This window comes from Setaria italica, chromosome VI (genome assembly GCF_000263155.2).
Source record: "Setaria italica strain Yugu1 chromosome VI, Setaria_italica_v2.0, whole genome shotgun sequence".
Taxonomy (NCBI): domain Eukaryota; kingdom Viridiplantae; phylum Streptophyta; class Magnoliopsida; order Poales; family Poaceae; genus Setaria; species Setaria italica.
In genome coordinates this window covers 22,930,312-22,938,362 of record NC_028455.1, presented here as the reverse complement: position 1 = coordinate 22,938,362, position 8,051 = coordinate 22,930,312, and the positions used below count along the sequence as shown (strand labels likewise).

Here is an 8,051-nt window from a genome sequence, read left to right as displayed (position 1 = left end):
AGGTGTGGCCGTCATAAGAAGTGTCCATAAATACTGAAAAATTACCAAGTCGTAACTTATTAAATTTGTGAACCAACCCAACTGGAATCATCTCAATCGGACTTCTGGATCTCGAGTTACAAAATTAACAAGCTGACAGTGTCGGTTGACAGTTTCAGATTCTGATTGCTTTACTAATTCGCATACATCTCCCAGACAGATTTTCCAAAAATTCTGAAAAATTTACAGAAAATTCTCCACAAAGTTCTGAAACTAACCCGACTGGTTTCATGTCATTTGGAGTTCTGGCGTGTCTGTTAATGTCGAGATAGAATTGAATGTCGCTTAGCTTGCATGATGAATAGATTTAGATAGATGGTAGATCATGATTAAGGAAGATTAAATACTGATTTAGAACAGAAATATAACCCAACTAAGCACTTTATTTATTAAGACCAGTATCGTGTGGCATTTGCCCCACATACCGCACTCATTACAAAATCCAACTCAAACATCTAGCACAAAACCAATCATCTAAGCACACTTTAACTAACACACTCGAACGACGTCTAACGATTATAAGAATTTAAACTAAAACACTCCTAATTTCCTAGAGGTCTTCTGCGGCGGCGCCGGGCGAGTCGTAGCGGGGACGCTTAGGCGACGGCGACGAAGCGGGATGAACAGCAAACTCCTGCGGCGGCGGTGCTCCCGTCGCGGCAGCCATATTCGCATCCCTCTCCCACCGGAGTTCCTGAACCTCCTGTTGAAGCTCCTGGATGTGGTTGTTTGCTTCATTCAACGCGGTGAGAGCTGCCGACGTGTACTTGCGGAGGAAGTCTGTAGCCATGTCAACCCCGTCATTAGTAGCGATGAAGGTCCTTGCTTCCCCACTAGCTCGGTAAGGAAGGAACCGATGGTAAGTGTGCTGCAGTCGCGGCCGTTCCTTGTGGGAGACGACCTCAAGTGCCCTCCTGGCGGCCTCGGCAATGCCGGATTCCATGGTCCTTCTTATGGTCACATCATGGTGAATAGCCTTCACCTCCCATCCTCCTTCGTGCTCCTCACGAAGGACAACCTTCACCTCCCAAAAAGTGGGATAGCGAGGGTGGGTGAACCGGGAGCACTTGTAGAGTGGCCTCATGCCGTACCCCAAGCGGTGACAAGTCCACCTGAGGATGTCGGCCATGTGCACTCCTTGGCCATAATCTTCCTTCACCCATTTGATCCATGTCTCGGGCTCGGGATCTGCTTCGGGCTCATCATCCGTCAAGTCGACGACCGGTACGGGCGTCGGGGCTGGTGCAGGAGCGGGCGCCGGTGCTGGCGACGGTGTGGTCTCCTGCTCCACGGTCGCGGCGTCCTCGTCGGACTCATCCCCTGTATGCTGGAAGATCTCTTCCTCTTCCTCCTCGTCCCAAGGCTCCACGGGGGCGTGCGACGGCGCGATGCCATGACACGACGGACGGGTGCTCTTGCGTGCGGTCAACCGGGTGCGAGCCATCTAACAGAAAGAAAGAAGAAATTTTTAGAATAAAATTTTGAACAAAGCTAGATAATAAAATAGCAACAAGGATGAGACAAATCAAGTTTAAGAATAAATAAGTAGATTTAAATTAAGAAAGGTAGGAATGGCTACTAGATTATAATCCTTAAATACGACCCTTTTCTAACTAGGCTAACGTCCTACAGTCAACACGGCTCTGGTACCACTTTTGTCACACCCGATTTTAAGGACAAAATCGAGTGCATTAAATACATGTGCGCCAGGATCAAGTTACACACATGTACGACAATAGTGAATAGCAAAGACAGTGCTAAATCAAATAAAGAGAGTATTAACCATTATTACATGACCGAAGGTCTCACATAAACCACAAAGTCTAATTATTACGCAGCGGAACTCCAAAGATGACGACGACTCCACAGGCAGCTGACTGAAGAAACGTACGCCTAGAACTCCTCGAAGTCGTGTAGATACTCCTCTTCCCAATTATCTTGGTCTGAACAGCGGTTTTGCAAGGGTGAGTACACTTATGGTTGGTACTCAACAAGTCGTGGGGAATAGTGTAGTGTAAGGCTAATTCAAGGTATGGCTAAGGCATAAATAGCATTCGCTTTTAATTAAGTTGGTCAAGTTTTATTAGCAATTAACTAAGTATAAGTTTATACCACCCGAAATTAAACTTGATCATAAATAAAGTAAACAACATATGCATGAAATGATAACAAGTTAAATCCATCTTCCGATAATATTATCATGTGAGGGTCCAGGCCGCTCTTAACCGTGAGCACGGCTGATCGATCAGTTTAACACTCTGCAGAGGTGGCACATCTTTACCCACAAGTCGCGTAAAAGTTCAAAAGAACTTTGGACCCAACCATGCGATGCTAGCTAGGCACCATACCACACTTCCGAGGTGTGATTGCATAGGGACGCTACGAGGCCTTTACAAAGATTCGCTAGCAATGTAGTAACCCGCTAAGGTTTCAGGTCGAAGCGAAACATAGCAGTCCCCTAGAGGGCATAGTGTCTTAGCCAAGCCCACTTCCCAAGAGAGCGAGTGCTATATCCCATCAACGCCTCCCCTCTTGCCCTTTCGGTAAGATTACCCCAAACTAGAGTTTCTAATTAATCAGCCAAGACCAGAGCCATTTAGTCTTGTGGTAGCACTGTTTTCCTGGGTGGTCGCTCCATGTTCCGATTAACAAATAATGATCTTGTCTTAATGAAAGGTATAACAGAAGTAAGTCAAGATTAAGCATTATGTGTATTTAAACCACCATGTACCAAGTAAGCACTAAGCATGAGCTACTCAACATAAAGTAAACCGGTTGGTCAAGGCAAAGGTAAATCAATCTAGGCGAACCTTAATTGGGACCCATCAATTTAATCTTAATATGTGCATAGCATAAATGTTGAGTACGAGAAAGTAAAGGTGTATAGGACAAAAAGGTAGTGATCAAGGACACGACTTGCCTTCTTGTCCTTGCTCCTGCTGTTCGTACTCCTCGAAAGCTTGATCGGCAACTCCCTCGAACTGCGGGGCGTCTACACGCGTCACACGAGCACATACAAGCAAACATGGGCAAAAAGTAAGAAAACAGTACACCAAACATAGTTAAATAGAGAAAACAAGCTTGAAAAGATGATCTACGCTTTAAAACGAACACGTGGATATAAAGAACGCGAAAAACGGAGTTAAGATGCAAACGATATGATTAAAACAAAATCCAGGGACTTTTCTATGAGAAAAACAAAACTTTTAGGGCCTATCCGCGAAAACCGAGGGCTTATACGTAATTATGCGTATAAACCCAGGGTCTGATGCGTAAAAACATCAAACCCGGATGGCGGGTTGATTTCTGGAGAACTCAAGGGTCAAACCGAAAAGTGCGAGGGTAGATCTGGAATTATTTTCAACGCGATCTGGACCGCGGGTTGATTTGCGGAAAAGGCGGGGGCTTAAGTGCAAAAGCGGCACGGCGCGGCGTAGTTGACCGGTACGCGGTCTGATTTGACCCGCGATTGACCATCGGATCGAGATCGGACGGCCACGGTCGTCCACGACTCGCGACGGTGGCGGGGAAACAGAGCGGTGGCGGCGGCGAGCGGCGGCGCGCGACGGCGAGCGGCGGCGGGTCGCCGGAGTAACCCGAAATAGCGCTCCGGTGCACGGTTTGGCGCGCGGCTTGCACCAAAAGATAGAGGAGAACACGGCGAACTCATTTTGGGGGTTCTCGTCGACGGAAGCTCACCGGAGGCGGCAAACGGCGGCGGGAAAGCGACGGCGGCGCTGGAGCTTGTGGCGGCTAGGGTTTGGGGAGCTGCGGCGCTGGTTTTGGGCGGAGGAGACCGGGAGGAGGCGGCGGCTTTTATAGGGGTTTGGAGATAGAGCCCCGAGTTTGAATCCCCGAAGGAATCGGAGCGGGGGCCGGCGGGACTCCGGAGATGGCGGAGCGGCGGTTGCGGGACGGAGCGGAGTCCGGCCGGAGGAAGGAGAAGGTGAGTGGCGGGCCGGCGCGACTTCGTGGGCCGGCGCGCGGGCTGCGCGGCGTCGGGTGAGCAGCAGGCCGGGGCGGCTACGCGGGCCGGCGCGCGCGCGTGGGCCGCGGCAGAGGAAGCGGCGAGCGGGCGCTGGCGAGGCAGGCCGAGCGGAGGTGGAGCTGGGCCGCGGAGAAAAAGGAGGAGGCCGGCGGGCTGCTGAGGCTGGGCCGCGCGGAAGAAAAAGAAAAAGGGCGGGGTGCTGGGCCGAAAGAAGAAAGGGGAAGGGATGCGGCCCGGGTGGAGAAGAGAAAAAGAAAAAGAAAGAGGAAAAAGGAATGGTTTTGGAATTTAAATTTAAATTTGGAAATTCAAAATTCAAACTTTGATTCAAACTCAAGCAATCAAAAATAATTGCACCAGCATGAATGCACAAATAATTCCTATGAGGAATTAATTGAATTAAAGAAAATGAAATTAAATGCCTAAAATTTAAATAACACCCTAATTTGAGCATATTTTAATTAATTTGAATTATTGAAATTTTTGGGTGTTACAATGCAGCACTGCGTTTAGCCCGTTAGCCGGCCGCAGCCCGCAGGTGAGGTGACAGGCAGCAAGCTAGCAGCCGGCCTGGCCGCCGTCCTCGAGCACGCGCTTGATCTGCGCGCGCTGCCGGCGCGTGAGCCGCTCCGGGAACGCGACGTCGAACCGGATCCTGAGGCTGCCGCGGCGCCCGGGCTCGCGCGCGATGGGCATGCCCTCCATCGGCACCACCAGCTCGTACCCCGGGCACACCACGGGTCCCTCCTCCTCCTCCTCCTCGTCGCCACCACCGCCGCCCACGTCCACGGCCAGCTCGCGACCGTCGAGCGCGGCGAGGACTACGACCGTGCCGCCCAGCGCCTCGGCGAGCGTGACCCGGGCCTCCGCCACCAGGTCGTTGCCGTCGCGCCTGTACACGGGGTGGGGCTTCTCGTCGACCACGAAGACCAGGTCGGCGGGGAGCTGGCTCCACTGCTGGTTGCCCTTGCCCGGGAACGTGATCTTGGTGCCCTTCTTCCACCCGGGCTTCACCTCGATCGACAGGATCTCCGACTCCGTCTTCATCCTCCTGCATTCGTTCACATTTCGATCAGAAATGTTTTGTTATTCCTACGCTCATTTGATCGAACATGGCAATTAGCAGAGCAAATGGGTGAAATTGAAATCTTACCCGCTGGCGTCGACGACGTTCCGGGAGATCCTCATCTTCTTGGTGACGCCCATGTAGAGCTCCTCGAGGGTGCACGCCAGCCTGCTCTCCACGGGCGGCGGTGGCGGCGCCATCGTGGACGTCGCGCCACTGCCACCTTGGTTGCGGCGGTACGACCGGCCGAACCCGCTGTCCCACGCCGGGGGCGGCGGGGGCTGCCGACTGCCGCCGCCGCCTCCTCCGACGGCCGTGTTGCAGTACGTGAACGGCGTGCTCCCGAAGAACTCATCGAAGATGTCGTCGTTGCCGCCGCCGCCGGCCTGCGGCACCTCCCTGCGGAGGCCTTCCTCCCCGTACTCGTCGTACACCGCTCTCTTGTCCGCGTCGCTGAGCACCTGAGATCATCCAACCTTTTGATCAAATCAATGAATTCCCTCGTGTCATCAGAATGAACAAAACTAAATCGAGCAATTCTTGTTTCCGGTGTGTCAATGCAAAAGCACGAATTGAAGGGAATTCACGCGTACGTTGTATGCCTCGGTGATCTCCTTGAACCTGGCCTCGGCGTCGGCCTTTCCGGCGGGGTTCTTGTCGGGGTGCCACCGCATGGCCAGCCGGCGGTAGGCCCTGCGGAGGTCGTCGTCGGTGGCGCCACGGTCGACGTTTAGGATCTCGTAGTAGTCCCTCGATCCCATCGTCGACGAATATGCATGACAAGAATTGGACACCCTAGCTAATCGATCCCAGCGGCTAACCAAATTCAAAGCTTCACAGCGATCGATGGATCACCAGAGGAAATGGGAGATGAACGAGACCAGCGCCAGCGTCAGAGCGCGCCAGAGGAAGAGGAGGCTCCTCAGCTTGAAGGTGCAGAACATCAGATCGAAGGATCGAGCTGAACGGGATCGATCGAGAGAGATGGAAGAAGGTAATGTTTGCAATAATTATTCTCTGAAAGCTAGCATTTCGTTCTTCATTCCTACCGGCTCGGTTTTCTCCTTCTTTGTTTCGATTGTGAGATCCGCTCTGTTCTTTATTTGGCAATGCACGAAGAGGAAGCGCAAAGAATAGTCGAAGAAAACACGTAGAAATTTGTACACGTTTTCCTTTTGGCTTTAGAAAAGCAGGCCCCTGATTTGGTGACGCTATATATTGAGCTCCTAGCTTCTTCTGTCTTTTGTACTCCTACCAAATGTGCAGACGTATAAATTAAACAGGAGAACCTTCTATTTTCCTGGTGTATCTGACAGGAGAATTCAACCTACAGATTGAACCATGCGGCTGTCTCTATAAGTTGATCATGTCAAAGTCGCTCAAAGAACAAGATTATGCAAGCTTGATTCAGATCACAACAAATATTTTGCAAATACATATGCTACTAATGTGCAGCATTACCATGCTGCTGAATAATCCATCAAGCATACAAACTATCTCCAGTCTTTTGCAATTCAAACGCACTCACACCATGAGTCCATGAGGGTTTTGTGACAACAGTAGACACACAAAGGCACATGACATCCTCTCTCTTATTTCGAGCGCGCGCCCAACCCACAGACAGAACCAAACAAATAAATGGGACGTCACTCACATGAGGGACGCACACAATTTAACATTTGTATCAAGCACAGAAAATGCAATGCAAGTAGCACTCACAACATGAGGGTTTTGTGACTATGGTAGAGACACCAAACCACATGAGACCCTCTCTTATTTCAAGCTCACACACAAATTAACATAGTATCAAGCACAGACGATGCAACCTGGTGGATGCAAGTAGCAGCAATCACCAATTTGTTCTCCAGAAAACACGTACACCAAAGGCAAGCAAAGAAGCAGCAGCGAGACGACGCCATCCATCCACCACCAAACCCACAGAAATGTTACACAAGTGATTGAATGAACCAGTTGGTGGTTGGTGCTGATCAGAAAGACTGACTCGTCCATAACATCACGAACTCTTTTACCGTGCACAATACTAGGCTATACTAGTCTTCGAAAAGGATTAGTATAAAATATGCGATAGTCAAGATTAATTGTATACTACCAAAAACTTCATATGTGGTAGCGGCAGTATATCATGAGCATCATGTAATATTTTTTACACTAGCATAAAGTCTACAAAATCATTCCATTTGGAATCTCACTTTTTACAATGTAATAACTAATAAATTACCACTATTAGAGAGCTGACCTTCCATCCAACCCTTTTTGTCCCAGTTGACTTTGGACCTCAAAAATGAGGCACCAAAAGGACATCAATGGGAGGGGCTTTAGTCCCGGTTGTAAAGATCAGGCACCGACGCCACCCAACCCCTTCTTCTGGTTGGAAATTCCAACCAGGACAAAGGACCCCCCTTTAGTCCCGGTTGGTAATTCCAACCGCGACAAAAGATTTAGTCCCAATTGGAATTACCAACCGGGACAAAAGGGGGGTCTTTTGTCCCGGTTGGTGGCTCCAACCGTGACAAAACACCCTACCCACACGCGCCCCTCCTCTCTCCACATTAATACCTTCTCCTCTCGCTCATTTTCCTTATCTCTCTCCTTTTCCTTCCACTAGCACCTCCTATCTCCTCCTCTCTCACACGGGCAGCCCGCTCCCCTAATAGTGGTAATTTATTAGTTATTACATTGTAAAAAGTGAGATTCCAAATGGAATGATTTTGTAGACTTTATGCTAGTGTAAAAAATATTACATGATGCTCATGATATACTGCCGCTACCACAGATATGCGTCATCATATATTTCAGACTTGAAAGCTTATTGTTGAGCTCGTGCCACGGGCTGAAATCACTTAATATCCATGATTGCGGTGTCGTGAGCACTTTAACAAGCAATTAACCTGCTAGTTGCCTTATTATATCAAGCACGGGCCAAGTCAATGAATATAC

General features: G+C 49.8%; 1 pseudogene; it reads right to left on the bottom strand.

Moving 5' to 3' along the window:
- Window positions 1-4,585: 4,585 nt before the first annotated feature.
- Window positions 4,586-5,854, bottom strand: LOC101759250 (annotated as a pseudogene).
- Window positions 5,855-8,051: the final 2,197 nt, after the last annotated feature.